This window comes from Tinamus guttatus, unplaced genomic scaffold, assembly GCF_059628265.1.
Source record: "Tinamus guttatus ecotype Peru unplaced genomic scaffold, ASM5962826v1 Tinamus_guttatus_pri_ptg000446l, whole genome shotgun sequence".
Taxonomy (NCBI): domain Eukaryota; kingdom Metazoa; phylum Chordata; class Aves; order Tinamiformes; family Tinamidae; genus Tinamus; species Tinamus guttatus.
The window spans coordinates 313921-335162 of NW_028288980.1; the positions used below are offsets into that span (position 1 = coordinate 313921).

Below are 21242 nucleotides of genomic sequence, written 5' to 3' on the forward strand. Positions count from 1 at the left end.
CCACTCTGTTCTTAATGGGTTATCCCTTCTGAATAGTAAGATGATGCTTGATGCTGTAGCAAAATAATTATAACTTTCAAATACCTTAGCAAAGCCTAGCAGTTCGATTTTGACTGAAAAAGTTATAGAAAGTCAAGCAGGATGCCTAGAATTATTAATACAACCTCATAAAGCATGCTAACAACATTCTATTAATATCTCATAGATCCTTAACTTATCTAACATCTTGGGAGAAAAAGACAGTAAATTGCTATTTATGGGATATCACATTTACCTATGTTCAGGTTCATTAGTCATTGCAACACTTATCCATTGCTATTTTCTAGGCAGCAGAAGAGAGGATATTTTATCAGAAAATCTGGAATGATGCACTTCTGGGCATTTTTACAGGCAGCTTTACTGACATTTAGGGACTTCTATAGAGAAAGTGCAGAAGCAGCTGATGTGTTTGTTTAAGGGAGAATGAAGGACAACCAAACTGTAAGAGAAGTTGAGAAGACTTTGGATCTAGACTCTACTGGACTTTAAAAGGCTGTTTGCATTTGATGCACTACGGCTGTACACAAAAAGAATAGTAGAATAGAAAATTCAAATGCAGACACAGGAAATTCAGGTTTGCAACAGGATAATTAAAAAAGGAAGTTTCTGAAGGTCCGAAATTCTCCAACAAGAAAAGGGATAGAAATGACAGTTTGCATCTGTGCAACATTTGCACAAAGAAAAGATGAAAAAGACAAGCACAGAAAGAGATCTCCAATTTCTCCATGAGCTGACAGGTAGAAATACTAAGAGCGAGGTCAGAAAAAGCTGGTAGGGCTTCTGAAATAACTTACTCGGTATGCTTTGCAGATCATGTAACTGCCCTGGTAATATACTGTCCATTCACTTTGCTTCACTGGATTACAGCAAAATAGTTTCCTGTCTCCAGCCAGCAGAGACAGAGAATTGTTTGTTCGTTCACTGCTCAGAACCTCACAGCTTTCCACTACTAGGCCCACTGCCATGATGAAAAGCAGTTGTTTGATTCCTACTACATTTTTTTCTCATGGATTCTGGTCCGAAAGAAGGCTTTATTCCTTGGATCTTCTTTTCCAGAAATTGCCCTGGTTCTACTCTGCTGTTTTCCTTACACACAAAAAGAGAGTTAATAAACTCATGAGAACACTTGGGACTTGTATCATACAAAGGAATAAGTATGGAGTTGCAGTGAAAAAATGAAAATTTAATTCTTATAGAGATAAAATTTCAAGTCTCCAATTTCGCTCATATTTCAGTCAGTAAATTAATTTAATCTCCCAGAGATAACAAATAGTGGGTACTTTACTTACAAAGCAAATCAATATGGATTTTAGTATAGATTTATAAGGATATTTTTCATAAAGAACTAAAAAGCCCTAACTCCTACCAACTATTCACTCATTTAGCATTCAGAGATAAATCACAGAAACACGAAATAGTTCTAGTTGGAAGGGATCTCTTGAGACCACTTGGTCACAGCTCCTTCCCAAGCAGGATGGGTACCAGGCAGTTTAACCAAGGTTCAACAAAAGCATACAAATAGTGCACATTACATGAAGAATTACTTGATTGCAAAGCAAATCTTGTCTTAGTTTGAGACCTCACATAATTATCCATGCTTTTAAACAACCATGCTCAAATATTACAGCTGAAGCACATGAACCAATTCAGCTTTTGCAGCTATATTTAATAGCTGAGCACAATCAATACATAGAGAACATTTACTATATCACGGCTACAAAAGTGGGTTTTCCCCACTTTTCCCCACTTTTCTATAAATTAAGTAATTTATAATGAATATGCCTACTACTAACCAAATCTATACGTTAATTCACAGCTGAAATGTCAATCCTACTTATTAATCATATTTGCATTCAAGCACTGCATTCAAGCACTGCAGGAAAAACAGAAGTTCCCTTGTGAAGCGTAAATTCGATAAATCTACAGTACCAGGAGAACTCATGCTGTAAGAAAATATGCTGTCAAACAAAAATGTCTTCCCGACTTACAAACAAGTAACTCTGTACACATCTTCTATAAGAAAACACAAAAAGAACTGCATTCCAGTTTTACCATATTTACCAGAATCAATGTTTTTCTCTTCTTCCCCATCCCATTTCTCTCCACATTTTCCCCGGTTTCCAAAGTTCCTGAAGGAAAGTTTTCTACCCTAGAGAGGACTGCTTTCACATAACATCTGTCCACCTCAGACCTTTAAACATATGGTTGTTCTGTTCTTTGAAAGGAAAATTCTAGTCCGTATTTTCTCTTTTGGCTTCTGAAATGTGGATAGCTCTGAACTACATCTTTTATCAAAAAGGAATATTCAGAATTTACCAGATTTACCAGACCTAGTGATGGCACATTCAAAAGAAATATTACATAATTATCACCTAAACAGATCAAGTATGTTCAGGTAAAAAAGAGGCGCCTGAAGTCTCCTGTCTAAGATACACGTGGCAAAGCTGTTTTTCTTAAACTTTGCTTGCAGAACAAAAAAAATGCATTAAAATATGCAACTATTTGTTTTTACATTCCACAACGAACATCAGCTGTTGCAAAGAGTGTTATAATATTAAAAAATAACTACTATTTCAGTGCAGAAATAATAAGATTACATCCCTGTAATATAGGACTTAAAACATAAACTGAAACAGTTATATATGTGTTAAGATGTTAAAGTGAAACCTAAAACTAAATCATAAATAATTATTTTATAAATTGCCTCCTATTAATTAGTTATTAAAATATTCCAAGCAGAACCCTTTCTACTTACAGAATACAGAATATTTAAACCTAAGATTTATATGCTAAATTTTATCAAATGAAAGGTCAAGAACACTATTAAATAAAAAATCAGTGCCCCCAGATATTTCCAAATTACATTCAAGTTGCTAGGTTGAATAAGTCAAAATTGAAATCAACCATCTATCACAAGGTCTGATTCTTCTAACACGTATACAAACAGGTAACATTAAATTTATGATTTTACTTCATGTGCACAATTTTGTGTGCATTTTAGAAGTGCTAGGCAAGTGATGAAATTAACAGCATGCATGTCCATATCTGACACAGTTCTACCCTAAAGTTATGAAATATTTCCAAAGCAAGCTGTCTTGAAACAAAATGTACCAGGGAAAAAAAGCATTTTCAACAAGTTTTGCTTTTCAATCAGGAAGAAAAACACATAAAAATGAACAAATATATGAAAAAAAAAACAAAAACAAAAAAAAACCTAAGATAGATGCTTCAGTTCCACAATTTATAGCAATGGAGGATGCAGAATATTCTTCTTTAAACTTCTAAATGTCAGCAACAATATGGTAAGAGTTACTAGTGAAGGCATGGTGCCAAGGACTGGAAAGATAACATTAAACAAACTGTTATTCTGCATTTCCCGTAAACTTGGTAACAACGTGCAAGCTGCTTCAATATTAGAACCATGCATTTTCCAGTGTACACATAAGTGCTAGCTCTTCCGAACTACCTGTGTGTTGATCTTCCTTGATTTTTCAGGAAAAGCAGTATAACCCACAGTAATCTGTCTCACACTTCACCGCATTATAAATGAATACAGTAAACAGTACGGGGAAGAAAGACAGTCATAATTTTATCCCTTACTTTAAGCAGGAAAATTATATTTGCATTATCTAAACTTTTCTATAAAGGTTGTTGTTTACTATGCCAGGTAGAGATTCACTTTAAAAAATCACCATATGCTACGCAACACTGTACCTTTTAAAATGAGTCATAAAGAATAGAATCAACAAACATAACAGTGTTTACACTCGTAACGCAGCAACCTGTTGAGATCCAGTATCTCCGCAAACCCACTTTATTCTATTGCTTACTTTCCTCCGCTCTGGAAGAGGAATATATGCCAAACGAGATACGAACATTAAGCCGGGTGCCCAAATATACCGCTTATATGAGCGAGGCACAAAGGATACAGAAATGGCCCCATTCTCCTGCCATCAGGCTCCCGCTCCCCAGCTTGCCCCCTGCCCGGCGCGCGCAGGGCAGACGTGCTCAGGAAGACCTCGCGCTGCCTGCGCGGGGCTGGCGCCCACGTAGCCGCCCCGTGTCCAGCACCCCGGCCAACAGGCCCGCTCCCTGCAATGGGGGAGCGCTCTTCTCAGGAAGCATGCGCTCCGGAGGCTAATATACGGGGGGTTTCTACATTTAAGTGTGTGTTTCTCTATGAACGGACACAGAAGAGAGCGCACATCTAAGTAGAAGCACCTATTTTGTTCACATAGAGATACACTTTATCCATTGGTCCAATGTAGAGGAACGAGGATGATGAAAGGCCTGGAGCATCTATCATATGAGGAAAGATTAAGCGAGCTGGGCCTGTTTAGCCTGGAGAGGAGAAGACTGAGAGGAGATCTGATCAATTTGTGCAAGCACCTGACAGGAGAATGGGAAGATGGGACCAGGTTCTTCACGGTGGCCAGTGACAGGACGAGGGGTAATGCGAGCGAGTCGAAACACAGGCAGTTCTGTCTCCATGTGAGGAAGAACTTCTTTCCTGTGAGGGTGCCAGAGCCCTGGCACAGGCTGCCCAGAGAGGCTGTGGAGTCTCCTTCTCTGGAGATCTTCCAAACCCACCTGGATGCCACCCTGTGCCACGTGCTCTGGGTGTCCCTGCTGGAGCAGGGGGTTGGACTGGATGATCTCTAGAGGTCCCTGCCAACCTCAACCACTCTGGGATTCTGAGAGACTGAGCCCATGTTCAGACATGCCATGTTCAAAGACCATGCAAGGCAGAAGACTCAGGCACGGGGCAGAAGCCGTATTTGGGGATAACTTGCACACAGAGAAGGCAGGTGGAGCTGGGGGTTCTGCCCACTGCTTTTGAGGACTGGAAGGCCTTGATGCTCAAGGACTCATAAGGCCATCATGAGTTCAAGCTCGTGCTACGGCTGTTTCTTTATTCTTAAATCAGTGTCCTTATAAAACTGTGTCTTTATAAAAGTGTCCTTTATAAAAGCCTCAGCTGACCGACTGAAAAGACAGAAGATAGAAATGTTCCTGTCCAGGCCTGCAGCAATCAAATGGAAACAGACACACACCAGAAAAAAAAAAAAAAAAAGGCTAGGGAAATGTGACTGACATCCCTCATGCTGTTATTGAAGATGAATGAACTGAATAAAGTTAGATAAAACTGATGGCCCAATGTTCCATTTCCTACATGTGTGGAGCAAAGGTGTGTTACAGAGATACCTATACCATCATATATTTCTGTATGAAAAGACATTTATTATGTTCCTTAGGAGGCAGGAAGCTTCGGCAATATAAATGCCTGTGTGAAGCTGCTAAAAGGCAAACTGCTGCCCTAGCAGAAGCCAGAAACAACCTGATCTGCAAACCTGGACGCTTAAAGCTTACACAAACTGGCAAGGAGGTTCTTTGAAAGAATGCTTTACTGTGGTGGAGATGGATGTGCAACATCAGGCAGATGTGGTGGATGTGCAACATTTTTCTGACCACAACACTGATGTTATATGTATCTTAATAGCCGCATACACAATAAGCAAGCATGCTTGGGCCTTTGGTATAAAGGAGAATACAAGTTCTAATATAATGGGGCTTCTATGCCATTTATGTCTCCTTCTCTGGAGATCTTCCAAACCCGCTTGGACGCAGTCCTGTGCCACGTGCTCTAGGTGACCCTGCGTGTGCAGGGGGGTTGGACTAGATGACCCCTAGAGGTCCCTTCCAACCTTAAGCATTCTGTGATTCTATGACTCTATGTCAGGTGGCACAGGTTTCAGAAATTACAGACTCATCAGGCAAGAGAATTTTCAAGCTAGCCTTTACACAAGCTGCTAAAGAAATATAATGTTCACCACTCTGTTACTATTTAAAAAAGACTCCGCGATAGAGATATTTAAGACGATGCTGAAAAATAAGATGTGGAAGTCTTTACAGCACACTTTTCATTGCATTGACATGTTTTAAAAAGAGATATAATCGTAACTTCCACAAAAGTGTTGGAGCAAGGCCCATGGATGTGAACTCTTTAAACTCTGCAAGAGCTTGGCAAACCATACACTGGGATTGATTTTAAATTAAAGAATCTGCAGCTCCGCTCAGACAGGGAGACCACATCACGGTGACTCTAACAAGAGATGTGAGAGTGGCTGTGCACATTCATGGGTGAAATGTCTGCGGTGCCTGAACCTGAGAAGGGGGCAGGCCTGCGCACTGCTTAACAGACTGCAGCCACAAAGCCATCAAAAGGGCGTTCTACCCTTAAGAAGTTCAAAAAGTGAATACAGATCAGGACAGAATCGACAAAACTGAGAAAACCATCACGGTGAGATGGAAAAGAAAAAAATAAAAAAATCAGTAAAGAGGTATAGCAGAGAGGAATGGCTGGAACCAAGTTAACAGTTGTTTGTAAGTCTCTCAAGTCCAGAATATTCAGTGATTGGGGTTGGAGTTGTGGAATAAGGATGGCAGACGGAGGTGTCATCACGCTATCCAGCAGTGCCATTGCTAGGATTTTTCTGGAAAACTCTATCTTCCTCACACAGCTGGTGAAGCCCTGGTTCTGCCTGGCATGTGGGAGTTGGGCCTGACAGAAATACAATACTTGCATCCAGTCTAGATGCAAATAAAGCTCAAAATGGATGAAAATCCTTACATTTTTTCCTCTACAGCTGGGGGATCTAGCACATATTTTGGGGCTTTTCTAGGAGCTGCTGCTGAGCTATATCCCTGTATGGCCAATATCACTGAAGACTCTAACTCTCGTTACCTGTACATGGATTATTTAGAGCAGGGGCCTGTTGGGGACTCTTCAGTTCTAGTGAGATCATTATGGTGGGTATGGTGAACTGCACTAAACTAGCAATTGGACAGAGTCAGCACTGAACTAAAGACAAGCTAGAATACACCTCACTTTGTTTCAGGAAAATGACTGGCAATGATCTCAGCAGTTTTCAAGGTGTACCTGTGATTTATTGGGTAGGCCTAGGAGGTATATTCTTCAGCGTGTTTAGAAAGGCTCTACTGCTTTTGAAAAGGGAGGGTTGAAATTGTTAAGTCACATGCTAAAAGTGCTGCTCAAGAAACTGCAAAATGTGACACATTTCAAAGGCTATTTAGGCAAGTTTGAAACACCTGCAAACCAAGAGGCCTTGACACTTGTTTATATTGCATGAAAAAGCCTTAAGAGAAACACGTCCCAAAGAAAACATCTGCCCCGGCCACATAAAGGAAGGGAGTGGGCATCGAACAGCAGCAAGATCAGAAGTAAAACAGCAAGAAGTTTGGCCAAATGGTGCAAAAGACATGGAAAACCCAGAGAAGAAGGGTCCATTCAACTGCCAGTAAAGAAGACAGATTTTTAACAGAGAGGCTGCTCAGAAGAATGTACCTAATCTGAGCTGGATTGGCGTGAACTCTCCTCAATGCTGAGAAACAGTATTAGTTATTGCAGTCTTCACAGAGGTGCAGACTTTTTCATATCTGGGAGTGGGGAAGATCACACTAATCTGAATCAAAGGTCTGCTGTACCTTCTAGGACAGTCTTGCAGCTTTCCTGCAAGATTGTAAAAGCTGAGGGGTTCAACCCTGGCACCGGGGAGACGGTGTGTCTTGCAAATGGTCTGTCTCACCGTTCATGAGGAAAGTGGGAAAGTGTGGGTGGCATTTGCTGTGCATCTGGGACAGAGTGGGGCTTTGCTTAAGGTCAGTACTAAATACAGTGCTGACTGGGTAGGAAAAAAGTGTTTACTGTACTGGCTGGTAGCCATGTCAGCAAACAGGAAAACAAATAATGGGCAGCAATATGAAAGATTATTCTCTGCTGGTTGACAGGGAAGGGTTCATCTGTGACTATACCCTGTTTGCTTTTGACCTGTGTCTGGAACAATAGGTTGATCACTGCCCCCTGTTCAAAGAGGAACATGGGACTTTGACTGTCACCATCAATATGGTCGTGAACTGCATATTTGATAATGAGATAAAAACAAATGGGAGGAGAAATACGCTTTTTGACTACATGTGGATAACAGAAACAAACAAGTCTCCTACTTTTCTGCAGCACATACATATACCAGAGATACATCTCCAGGCATTTACCAAAACGACTGGTTCCCTTCAGTGTGCATTTCTCCAGGACAAATACCTAACTGCAGACCAGCCTCAGAGCATTGGCTAGCAAGTTTCCCGGCAAATCAGAACCACACAGAGTTTCTTTATTACTATTATTTGTATGGCTACTCCCTTGACAGTGCTCTCCTTCCCCAAAACACTGTGTCCTTTTCAAAACAGAATGCTATGGACATCAATTTCTAGACAAAGCAATTACAACACCACTCTCTATGGCCTGTGGATACCAATGTATCCTTTTCTTATATCATCATAACAAAGAAATACATTTTTGAACACATTCTAGAACTACTTAAAACTATAGTCTGATGACTTAGGACAAAATGATAAGACAGTTATGTCCCTTGTAAAAAAAATGGTGTTTTCCCCATGACCAGGACTTGTCAGCTCACCTAAATAGCCAATGAGCAGGCAATTCCAGCCCCCTGAACACTCATCAGTATCAGAGTCTGTGATGATGAAAGCAACAGTCTTGCAGGGCATCTGCAAGCAGAGATGATAAACCTCTAGGCACTCATATGCAGAGGTGAAACAAACTGAGATGTTGGTGTTGCACTGCAGGGTCACACTTGCATCAGCTTCCATGACACAGTGGCTACATTTTCATTGACAAAATCGTGGGAGGACATTTCGCAAGCCAGATAAAATAGGAAACTGTAGAACTCATCTATTTCTCCTACAATGGTGGTGTTGGGTAGGCTGGATCTCTGTCCAACTTTATCCCAGTTAAAAGCAATCGGGCAACTTGGCACTTTGGGTTTTCCATCATACATTCAGGTCCCAAAACTCTAATTTCAACTGTAATTTTCATCATTTTTAGCTCTTTTCCAGCATTTCCGCACCAGTATGGGTAACCTGAGGCTTCTGGCTTGTGACAGAGGTGTAGATCTGTAACATAATCTGAGAGAAGGCTGACAGTCTGTGTCCAAAATGCCAAATCTCATAGACTTCACAGCCCCTGTGCTCACTGCTCAGTTCTAGGGTACACCAGATGTCCACAGGCTCTTCTTTGCCTTGGGTTGCAGAGGGCCTGGCACATTTCAGCACAAGTGCAGCACGACAGAAAAAACAACTTGCTGTTTATCCTCACAGGAAGCACATGGGAAAAAGAGACCAAGAGACCTTAATTTGACCAGTCCAAGTAGGCTCAAAAGGTGTTAACATTCTCAGAAAAAATAAAATAATGTGTGTCCAAGAAGATACTGATTTGCTGACAAAGGAACAGAGTCTAGTAAAATCATAGTGATGTATATTTTCATCAGGGGCTATTTTGTAATACAGACAACTGGCACTTGTCCTACTGCAAAAAGCACACTCTCATGGTCAGCATCATGGGCAGTTTGGTCCCGGCTGAAAACTCTGCTTCTGGTATAATTCTGTCAGTGGCCTGCTCTTACACCCATGGAGATCTGATTCTAAAGCCTGCTCTCTATGGCTCAAAAAACGTTGATCTTTTGTGCAGCCCCAGCCAGAGGACTCCATTCATGTTAATGGAAGCATGTGACTTGTCCATGGAATAAACTCCTATTAAATCAAAAGCTGTTCACACCCAGTGACTGACTGTGTGGCCACGCAAGACATAGGCTCCCATTTTATATTCAGTGCCTTGTGGCATGTTATGGATTTTAATCTTTCGGTTTGGGCCACGTACATAAGCAATTCAATAGAGAAGGCTAAATATCTCTTTTTCTTCCAATGATAGTCATCTCAAGAGAGCAGTACTACTTATGATTAAGGAACATTTTTTTTCTCGCAGAATGTGCGTGTCATTCAATGTGACCTTCCTGTATGCCTATGATTGCAGTTTACCTTGCAGTGCTTTTCATCGTGCAACATTTCTGTATATGTCAGATCTCTCACTGCTGTAAGCTCTGTGAGACTCACAGCAAAAGAGAACACTATTGCCATTATTTAGAAAAATTAAATAGTGCTTTTTGCCTGTAATTTAGAATGTGGGATAGCTAGTAAGGGTTTTCTGCAACCCACATCATTAGTGGCTTATATAATTATTACATCTCGATAGAAAGCCTGATAAAACCAGAGATTTATTACACTTTGTAGGAGAGTCCTGACATAGACTAAGAATTTTTGGTTGCATTCATACTGCTTAAATTAGTAGTAGGAGAATATGAAGCATTATGCATGTTGACAACTTCAAGAGTCAAGCATAATCACCAAGTTTAAAGAACTGGCATAAGTGGTCAAAACCAGCTCTAATCTCTAAACAAATGTTTCATAACTATATGTATTGATACCTAATTAAAGTTAACAAATCTTCATCATTCTATGTATTGCCTAGTCCTATATATCTGCAATGGCCATGTCACTGCTGCACATGCTCCTTGGGTTGTGCTGCAGATCATTCCACCTGCCCTACTGCAGCGGAGGGCAGGAGAAAAGCGAGGTTTTCAGATGTCTCCTGACTGTGTGGTACTGGGGGCGCCTGCTGTGACATATCCTTGCTGTGAATTTTTAGGACACAGTCTTTTACTCTGCAGGGGACATAGTAACCAAAAAGTCCCTTCCAGGGCATTGTTCTCTGCCCTAGCAGGAGACATGTTCACTGCTTCATCAAGTTAGCAAGACCAATTAGTATTTAAGAGTTGTTATGGCCCCTGTAACTTCTTGCTGCCAAGACACTTGTGTTGACACTTTTCTTAATAAAAATTTCTTTGTAAGGGATTTTTTTCTGTTTTACTCACCTTTGAATCAAGGCCTCAGAATCATCATCACCAGACCTTTACTGCCTCCTAGTCCGCCAATCTCTGTGGCTGTAATGGTCATGGTTTTTCTGTTATATACCACCACGACTGCCCTTTCTGTTCCCCTGCTGCAACTGACATCTCTCAGAGCATGGGTATGAGGGCTACATTTTAAAGCCTGAGATTTGATGCTTCCACATTAATCTTGGTCTGACAGAACAGTCTTAATCATATCTTCAATCTTCAGCATCTAACTCTTCAGACCTAGGCCTGGTTCTTCTGCCTTGCATGGTCTTTTGGGCGAATCCCCCTGGCACTTTCTTTACTACCCTCAAACTCATGTTTATCTGAAGCTGGCGTTGGTTCTGCCTCCTCAATGCAGCACAGAGGGCAGCTTGTGTCTCGGAGCACCGCAAAGCCCCAGGCTACTCCAGAGACACCCATGCATGGTTGTGTGCAGGACGTCACAGTCTGAACATGGGCTCAGTCTCTCCTTTGTACGTGGCAGGGATTGCACGGCGGGGACCTTGGTGGCCTCCTACGGGGGCATTCCCGGGCACATTTGTGGCTGGTCGTGCTCCCCACTTATAGTAGTCCGCTGCCCTCGTCAACTTTCAACCACCCCAAACGATCTGAGCGCTTGTCAAGTTGGGGGTCCTCAGACAGGCTTCTCCCTTTATCCTTTTATTTGGTCACATCCCATTCCTTTTCCAGCTGTCATCATTCATTTCATTAGCTCCTGTTTTATAAATAGGTCACAGAATCACAGAATGGTTGAGGTTGGCAGGGACCTCTAGAGATCATCTAGTCAAACCCACCCTGCTCCAGCAGGGATACCCAGAGCACGTGGCACAGGGTGGCATCCAGGTGGGTTTGGAAGATCTCCAGAGAAGGAGACTCCACAGCCTCTCTGGGCAGCCTGTGCCAGGGCTGTCACGGTCACAGGAAAGAAGTTCTTCCTCACATGGAGATGGGACTTTTCATGTCAGCAGCCACCACAGAGAAGAACTTGGTCCCATCTTCCCTACATTCTCCTGTCAGGTACTTGTACAAATTGATCAGATCTCCTCTCAGTCTTCTCTTCTCCAGGCTAAACAGGCCCCGCTCACTTAATCTTTCTTCATATGATAGATGCTCCAGGCCTTTCATCATCCTCCTTCCTGTACATTGGACCAATGGATAAAGTGTATCTCTGTGTGAACAAAATAGGTGCTTCTACTTATGTTTGTCACAGAAGAGAGCACTCTCTTCTGTGTCCGTTCATAGAGAAACACACATTTAAATGGAGAAAACCCCCATATACTAGCCTTCCTAGGAAGAGAGCTCCCCAGTTGCAGGGAGCGGGCCTGTTGGACACGGGGTGGCTACATGAGCACCAGACCCATGCCGGCACCGGAGGTCTCCCTGCGCACGCCGGGCAGGCAGCAGGGTGTCTGCTGGCAGGGTGGGACCTCTTAAATTAGTAGTAGTCACATCTTGCTCTAGGAAATGCTGTCCAAGTCCTGCTGTGGAGGACTATTCATCCTACCCCTGCGCAGTCCTTTCTTCATTTCCACCCTTCATGAACTTTGATGCAGAAATGTTTCAAACTGCTTGGTTATTATTAAGACCATTAAAGGTCTACATGTTAATATTTTCTCTGTTTTGCACAGTGTGTACGTGTGTTTGTGTAGTCCCAGATCTGCGAGAGACAATTAAATCCACAGAGGACTCCTTCGCTAACAGACAAAATACTTTTTGGTCCTGCTCATGTAATACTAATTCACTCAATTTTATTATCACTCGAAATATTAAAAATTATTAGAAGTTTTTATTATAAAAGATACGATAGATATGTACGGCTCAAATAGCAGTAGTAACACTTCCCAATTTATATGCAGAATACCCCCTTTAAACAATGTAAAATGTTAGCCAAGAAAACAAAGCAAGCCCTGTTATACTTTTTATTGTTTACTAAATATGTTTTGCTTGACCAAAAAGGAATTGGGTGCATGCACGCCTGTGATGAAGCCACCAGACGATCACAACTGGGAAGTGTTTATGCAAAGCAAGGTGTAATGCAGGCAGCACACTCTCTGCCACGTGCAGGAAATACACAGTGGTACAGCACTGTAGTTGGAGAAATCTGGGAATGAAAAGTATTTTGAATAGTGGACATGTTGAAAGCAAAGCCAGAACACATCTCAGAAACAAAATTTTGTTACTCCAAAGGATGGATTATATACAATTCCTGTTGTGTTTTCTTTTCCAACTATTAATTACATCATTAATTGCATTCAATTTAAATTACATTCTTGCCAGAAATGAAAACATACTGATTGTAAAAAATACTGCGTACACCCAATCAATAAGTATTTTTGGAGAATTACTACCATCATTTTGGCATCTAAATCATGCTAAAGCAAAAACTTTCAGCCAACAAGATTACTTTAGATTTGTCCTTATCCAACTCCTGCTGTTGGCTCCATTTCAGCACTGCTGGGAGATAAATACTCCCAATAGTTGATGAACCACTATCATGTAGTTTAGGTGCTATGAATTATTCCTTGAAATGTAAGTGTATGAACCTTAGACTCAAAGCTTTGACTGAAAATAAATCAGATACTTCAGTAGACAGTATGAAAAAATTTAGACGGCATATAAACCTCCAGTAAGAATTTCAATATTTATTCTTAAAAAGACAAACAAAAATAAACAAAAAAACTTTGTGCAGCTTCTTAATATAAAAATAAGTTTCACTTAAGTAACAATCTTTTTTAACATAATTTTCCTTGCCTTATACTAGACTACTGCATGCAAATAAATTGCACCATTTAAAAATATTTGGATCAATTCTGTTGTTTTCTGTGTTAGGAAGCGTTCCTGTAGGAAGATTCGTGCTAACAAATTCTTAAGTATTTTTTAAGCAGAAAAAAAAAGTAACAAAGAACTGAGTGCTTTGAACAACAGGTATACAGGTAGTACATGAAACACAAAAGTAGAATATGATCTCAGACAGACAGAACTATACTCCTTGAGGCAGCTATCAAATTAAATCGTTACTGTTTCCACACCGAGCATCTCAAGTCAGAAAAAAATACCTGCAGGATTTAATGTGTTATCTCAAAGTTGTAATATATTACAAATTTATCATTTCCATTTTGATAGCTACAGTCCAACCTTTATATAAAAAATCTGCGCTACTTTATGATATGGAATGATTTTGTGATATAGTTATGATAAATAATATATTGTTAGAAGCATTACTGTACAAGAGAGAGAAAACAGGTTGAGAGAATGGAAAGATCAAACAACTGAAGTAACACTCAGTTCAAGCCTGAAATCTAACTAAATTGATAACTATTACCTGCAAGATGGCAGAAGCACAATACAATGTAATAGCTTAAAAATTTGTTCTTTCACCAGCTTTCTAGGATCTTGACTCACTAATTTAGTGAGTCTCTTTAGTAACTACATTTCTGTAGTAATTTAGTTTCTTTATAGGACTTTTCTGTCCTATAAAAACACAGATGGTGGAAGGATATATAGAACTCTTTCAAATCAAGAGTTGTGAATTGATTGTAGTAACAAAAACTGAGGTCAATATAAGTAAATAAAACTTTCTGGGAAAGAATTGGATGTTCTCAATCCCTGGCAAGTTGCAGTCTACCATCCTTCTATGACCAGAACACACCCAGAATAAAGCCCATTCTGACAGAACTGTACAGACACTTCCTTCACAGTTGTGGTTTTAGAAAAGGAGCAAACTGTAGTTTCAAGAAGAATTTTCTGAGAAGGGTACTAAACAAATTAGAGAGATCAACAGAAGATATTAAAACTGCTTGAAGAGCTTTCATGTTCTGTCCCTGGAATTTAATTCTCCATAGTGATACAATTCAAACTACTAAAAGTGGCAAATAGTACCCCAAACTGTATTACAGATTGAATGCAGCATTTCAGTTGAATGCAGGCCATGATGTGAATCATCTGCTTTTACAATTAGGTTTAAAATTTACTTTCTTGCAGTGACCAACAATAACAACCATTTTTCTGTGAAATAAATGGATAAGATTAGGACAGACACTAACACTGGAGTTGTAAAACAGCTTTGGAGACCTATCTATGCTGAACAGTTCTAGTTTTCATTTAGCATATTTCATTCTTCGTTGATATTGTCAATTTAATACCATGTTGCTCCTATAGAAGTTCCTCAGAAGGAATGAAAAAAAACAAAACAAAACAATGAAAAGTACTGAAGAATGCTGAGCTTATGTCTCTCAAAGTGTGGTCATTTGCTTTTAAATTTACCAATATATGCAAGAGACTGAACCAGAATATGAAATAAAAAAAAACAAGCCCCTGAAGTTAAACAAATGTTTAAAAACTGACTAAAGAGTAGCTATGGGGAATTATGATCCTAAGGACCTATTCAAAGGTACCTGGGCCTGCGACCAGCAACATAGCAGGGATCTGCCCATATCTAGATTCTTTCTGGATCCTCCTTTCTTTCCAACTGCAAGTGATACATACTAAAGAAAATTTTCTAAAACCCATTAATGGTTTATGGCCCTGTTCTTTCCAGAAATATGCATTTGGAGCAGTTTTGTTATGGTTACTTGGTTTCTTTCGATTATTTGGCAGCAGGATAAAAAAATACAATTTTAGAATGTGTGTTCTTTTCTTTGTCATTTCCCTTACTGATAGGGATGGCAAAATTGTAAAATATATGCTATTTAAAATAATACTTTTACCATTCCTGTTTCCCTACCAAAAGCATTCAAAATGGCAAACACTTTTCAAAACTCATTTATGAAAACTGCAGTGTTAAGTATTATACATCAGAGTGCTTTTTTAGGCTCTGCAACATGGCTTTTTCCTGTACAGAAAACCATAGCTCTCTATCATTCCCTCTCTTTCAACACAAATATGCTTTGCAGTTTCTAATTGTCACTCATATTACATGTAACATAGGCAACTTAGCACTCAATCAATATAAGAAACTGCAGAAGTTAAACACATACATTATTATTATGATGACAGAAAATGCAATGAATGGTCTGTGGCTCCATTTGCTTTGTCAGAGAAGAAAAAGTTAATTATCTGCAGCTGTCAACCATGAAGACTTATACCTATTTAAATCAACAATAGCCTTGAAAAAGCAAAATCATTTTTCATATCTAAACTCATTTTTTTTCTTTATTTCATTTTAGAACTGACTTTTTTTTTACTTGTAAGCCACATATCTTCAGAAGAGTGAATAAAAACTTACATATAAAAAATGTAAAGATTTTTTCAAAAAAAAAAATCCCTATACTGTGTTAAGGATGCATTTGACATACAAAATGAGAATACTAATTTTGTCATTATTGTACTTAGAATTTAGATAAAATAAAACAATATTTACACATACAAATATCTAATATAAAGACACAAAAGAGTTTTGGTTGCAAAATAATACTTCATGAACAGTTAGGAAAGGTGGCAGTAATGAATTAAATGAATTAAATTAGAAACTCTATGAATTTCACAAAAAGGCTTAAATTATAATTTATTTTCAAATTCAAACTTCAAAAAGAAATGTTTCTGTTAAATTCTGAAACATATATAGAATATTTCTTTTACAACATAATAAAGACATTCACCAAAGGTGCAAGTTTTTAAAACATATTTCTTCTGTTGCATCCTTCTTCTATTTCAGTCTTTTCCCCTACCTAGTACCACTCACTCTTATTTTAAGGACTATTTGCAATAACATTATTTGAAGAAGAAACACGTTGATTAAATCCGTTGGAATTTCAGCCCTTGAAATCCCTTGAAATTTTATTTGGCCTTGAAAGCCCTTCGAATATTTCAGACATACATACTATATATACAAAGCACAGAAGAACAAAACAAAACAAAAAACCAAAACAACAACAACAACAACAAAACCCCACAAAGCCAAGTTCTTCAGGCCCATCTTTAAAATCATCCCTTTCAGCACCCATCCATATATCTTAATGCAGTCTAGGAATGTTGACTAAAGGTCTTCTATTTGACATCTACCTGCTAAAATATTCATCAACATCATCTAGATTCATCACAGTGGGATACTCTCCTTCTATTGGTATGCACATCTAGGCATGAAATTCTCAGCAGTTTTAAATACCATAGACATAAATAGTTCTTTATACCAGAGAAAGTTAATTGAAATCTTGTGTGTATATGTATAATATATGTGTGTATGTGTGCGCGCATATATATACAAGATAAAGTGTGTACCTTTATTATGTACATATATTCTACATACATAATGTACATATATATGTACAGTCCCTGAACTTGCATCAGAAGGAAATGTAATAGAGATGGAATCCAATAAGAGCATAAATTAAAAGGGAACATCAGTGCTTTTGCAGGACATAATCTTGATTCCAGAATAGACAACTGAAAATGTACAGTTATGGGTTTTTTTCACTGTTACTTACTATTTTAAACAGAATGGGTTGATTACGGTTGAACTCAATGATCTTGAAGATCTTTTCCAACCACAAAGATTCTACGATTCTATGATTCATGATGGAACTATGGATGGATTCTATGATTCACTGAAGTGTGACATTACTACATATTAAATGTTTAGTTAAAATTTATTTTGTATTCTAAGATTTTGCGAGTGCAGAATATTTTCAGTCATAAATTGAAATTTATTCCTATACTATGTATAAATTTTATTCTTGTAAAAAATTTATGCCTTGGACTACTGCTTGGTTTGTTTTATAAGTTGTTAAATATTTTAAATGTTACTACTATAAACTGAGCTAGATTTTGCTATATTCATATCTATATTGAAAGAACGGTAATTGTACCTTTTCCTCTTGCTGATTGGAATGTAAAAAAAAAAAAAAAAAAGTCACAAAAGGAGAAATGGATCACCTTTCCACCAAAATTAAAAGATTCAAAAATTTAAAATGCTAGCAGAAATGTCATTACACTTCTGATCTGAAAATAGAAGTGATAAGAAAACAAGTGCAGAACATTCCGTGCAAGAAAAATGCAACAAGTCTTTTTCAGAAAACATGGGAAGAATCCAGTCTAGAAATAAAATAAATGAATCCACAGGGTGGCAGAAAAGAGACAGAAAATAATTCCCGACTCTTCTTGGAAGTAAAATGTGTAGCTTTAGGAGCTCTTCGCTTAGCAGCCTGCCAAAAGATGATCCAGGATTAAAAATGAGGGAAAGTTCTAATTCATCCACTATGGCTAGTAAGCACACAATCTTACTCTAGATAGGAAAGGGGAAAATATCCTGTAAATATGCAATTGAGTAAGTCCATATGTTCACAGCAGTTCTTCAAAGTGTATTGTAATTTACTATTAAAATAAAAATGCTGATTCCTAAATTCCAGTACTGCAGATAAAGCTGCACTACAAACAGTAGAGTATAGCAAAAGTATTCCAATTCAGCCTAAAAACATAATCATGACTGTGGTCTGTTTTCTAGCAAAATAAACGAAAATTAAGATAAACTTTAACATTTCTTAACTAGAATGCCTAAGCATCATTATCATCATTAGTTAGTCACACAACTATCAAAATGAGGGGAGGGAAGGAAAAAGGGAAAAGCAGGGAAAAGGAGAAAGCAGGGAAAAGGAAAGCTGTCATTTAGACAAACACCCCTAGAGTAGTTATGGTGTAAAAGTTCAAAAATTATTTTTTAAACTCCATGAAACCACTGACACTGAGTGCATAAAACAGATGTAACAGTCTAATGGAGAAAGATTTCTCTCAAAAATAGGCTTCCACACTAATCCATTAGTTCTAACACTGCCATCTGTTAGGAATACTTTATACACCTAGCAGTTTGTGAGTTCAGATCCATGCCTGTATGAAGAGTGTTGAAAACTTCATTTCTTTCCTACCTTCTCGTAATTACTGATAGGGACAGAATGAACACTTACCTTTATGACTAATTCTTATTAACTTGGATCGCCTCTTTGATTTTCTTGAGGTAATATAAAAGATGTTGTAGTAAAAGGACCAGAAATTAGTTTTTAAAAGGATATGAAATATCTGATACTAATTGAATATACTTGAGAATTAATAAAAAATAAAATCTGTTTTCATAAATCTGTTTTCATACAAAAAATACTGTTTCCATACGTACATATGTACTCAAAAGCCTTTAAAATGATATTTTGCTCAAACTAGATCATAATTGTTATCTGGACATATAGAAAAATAACTGAATTCTCCATATTCCTAAAGAGACTGCGTAGGCAAAAATTACTGTTTACAACAATAATTGAATGAAAATATTAACGGATCATCTCCAATAGTAAGACAAGGACTTCATGACCTATTTTAGCTTTTACTATAGTATGTCAGGATCATGACCAAGTAAAATTTTCATATATTAAACTAATAATTTATAAACATATGAACTATATAGACCTAAACAGAAGAAGAGTGCTGCTGAAGTGTAGCCAACCCTGGAATTCTAGTCCATGAAATATGTATTTTGGTTTCTTAATGACTTGATTTTAGAACAAATTCTGTTTTTTTACTCCTCTATTTCAATAGATTCACTGACTTAGATCACTGTCAGCTCATTGCAGGATGGGTGCATTGTACAACATCATAAAAACAGATACTTAAATTATTTATGGAGATTTAGATTATTGTAGCCAATTAATTAGAATGCAATTCATAATCCATTGGCTTTTCTCATCACTTCATGTAATATGTTTATCTCTTCTGCATCATCTATTAGAGAGATGAACTCTGAACTAACAGCAGAAGGGAGTTTATTCTTCTTAACTTTGATTTCTAGTATGTGTGTATTAAAAACCAAAATTTATCAATTATTTTATTATATTACTTTATGAATTTTATCAGGCTAAGGGAAAAAGAAAAAGGAATTACAAATGTATCCAGTAGTTAAGCATTTCATTTCCTCATTCTCTGTGATAAAAAAGAGCAAACCCTTAATTTTCAGAGGAATGCTGGCCCATGCAAAAAAGACCTTGCCTAAGAGCTCAGATAGTTAACTTCAGTATTCTGTTTTCTCATATTCATAGTTTCCTGATCTTCACTAGGTCAGTTAGTCTGTCTGAGATTCAAACTTCCTCTCCATGGAACAGCGACAATTGTATTTCTCTGCCTCACAGACATGTCAGAAGAGCAGAGACATTGAAATCTCTGAGATCCAAGTCTCCTGAGATTCTGCAGTGTAAAAAGTGTCAGTACGCAGCACACAAAAGAACAGTTTTCATATTTCCAGAACCGACAATACTGACAATGCTGACTGAACAATTAAGTCTTGACGGTTATTTCCTATCCAAATATGCTCTTGGCTAATGCTTAAGACTGATAAATCAATTCCCATACACCTTGTATTTTAAAACCAAATAACCTCACATGGATACAGAAATAGAAATTACATAATCAGTAACACTTAGACATCAATTTTACAAGCAAATCATCAAGAGGCATAAGCTCATATGTTGAGTAGTAGATGACTTGGACATCTAGTGACAAAGCTCAAGGTATGCTGACAAGTTCAGTGAATTTAATTAGTTCAGTATCAATAGGGAAAAAAAAAACTGTCATGCACAGCTTATTCATAGGTAGACAGCCACTCTGTTCTGCTAAAGCTTTGACTCTATATTTAACCAAACTTTGTGCAACAAATTTTAAAATTGATTCAAACAGATTTGAATCAGTGATTGAATTCATACAACCCAACGTACTGCAGACACATTTATTGCTGTTTCTTCAGCTTAATCTTCTAAATTTATTAGGAATAAACTGTCATAAGGAGGTCTAAAAAAAATGGAAAGAAAGTAGGAAAGAAGCTTGCAAAGCATGCTAAATCACATCATGCTCAGAATGAACCTAAGGAGATAATTTTCTGAAACAGTGATAATTGAATCACTCAGTTATACAATGCTAAAACTGCACTGAATAAAACACTACATCAGTCTGGATTACCAATACCTCTATTTAGTCAGCACAGTACTAGAAAGGTAAATACTATTTTAACCAAAAGTGTATATTGAATAGCTATTAATTGTAAAAAAAGATTAAAATGTAACAAGACAGGTAGGTGAGGATAAAGTTGCTTTTGCTGAGACTACGCACAAAGCAGTTAAGCCTCTGCAGCAAGTGTATACAGAGAAAGTCATGCACCACATGTGCAATTTAAACACATACCTCCACACTGTATGTTATACAGACTGATCCATCTGGACGTAACAGTGTTTTATACTAAGTACAGCTGAGCTGCATTACATGTTTAACAGATTTTAATCAGTCTTTTAAGTAGGAATCTAAGATAGATCAGAGAAAGTGCTCCAAAACTGTAGTTTGAATTTATAAAAAATAGTTTTATAGTTTTCAGTATCAGAAATTCAATTTTGAAACATGGGAAACTGTATA

General features: G+C 38.0%; 1 protein-coding gene and 1 long non-coding RNA gene across 2 annotated transcripts in view; both read right to left on the reverse strand.

Annotated features, from left to right (window-relative positions):
- LOC148593157 (uncharacterized) overlaps positions 1 to 11772 on the reverse strand; it is a 263837-nt gene extending 252065 nt beyond the window's left edge. Inside the window, exon 1 of the long non-coding RNA XR_015913786.1 lies at positions 11691 to 11772. This is a non-coding gene — a long non-coding RNA (uncharacterized LOC148593157). The remainder of the gene's footprint in view (positions 1 to 11690) is intronic.
- Positions 1 to 21242, reverse strand: part of RFX3 (regulatory factor X3) — a 98096-nt gene that overhangs the window by 51040 nt on the left and 25814 nt on the right. The window lies entirely within an intron of this gene.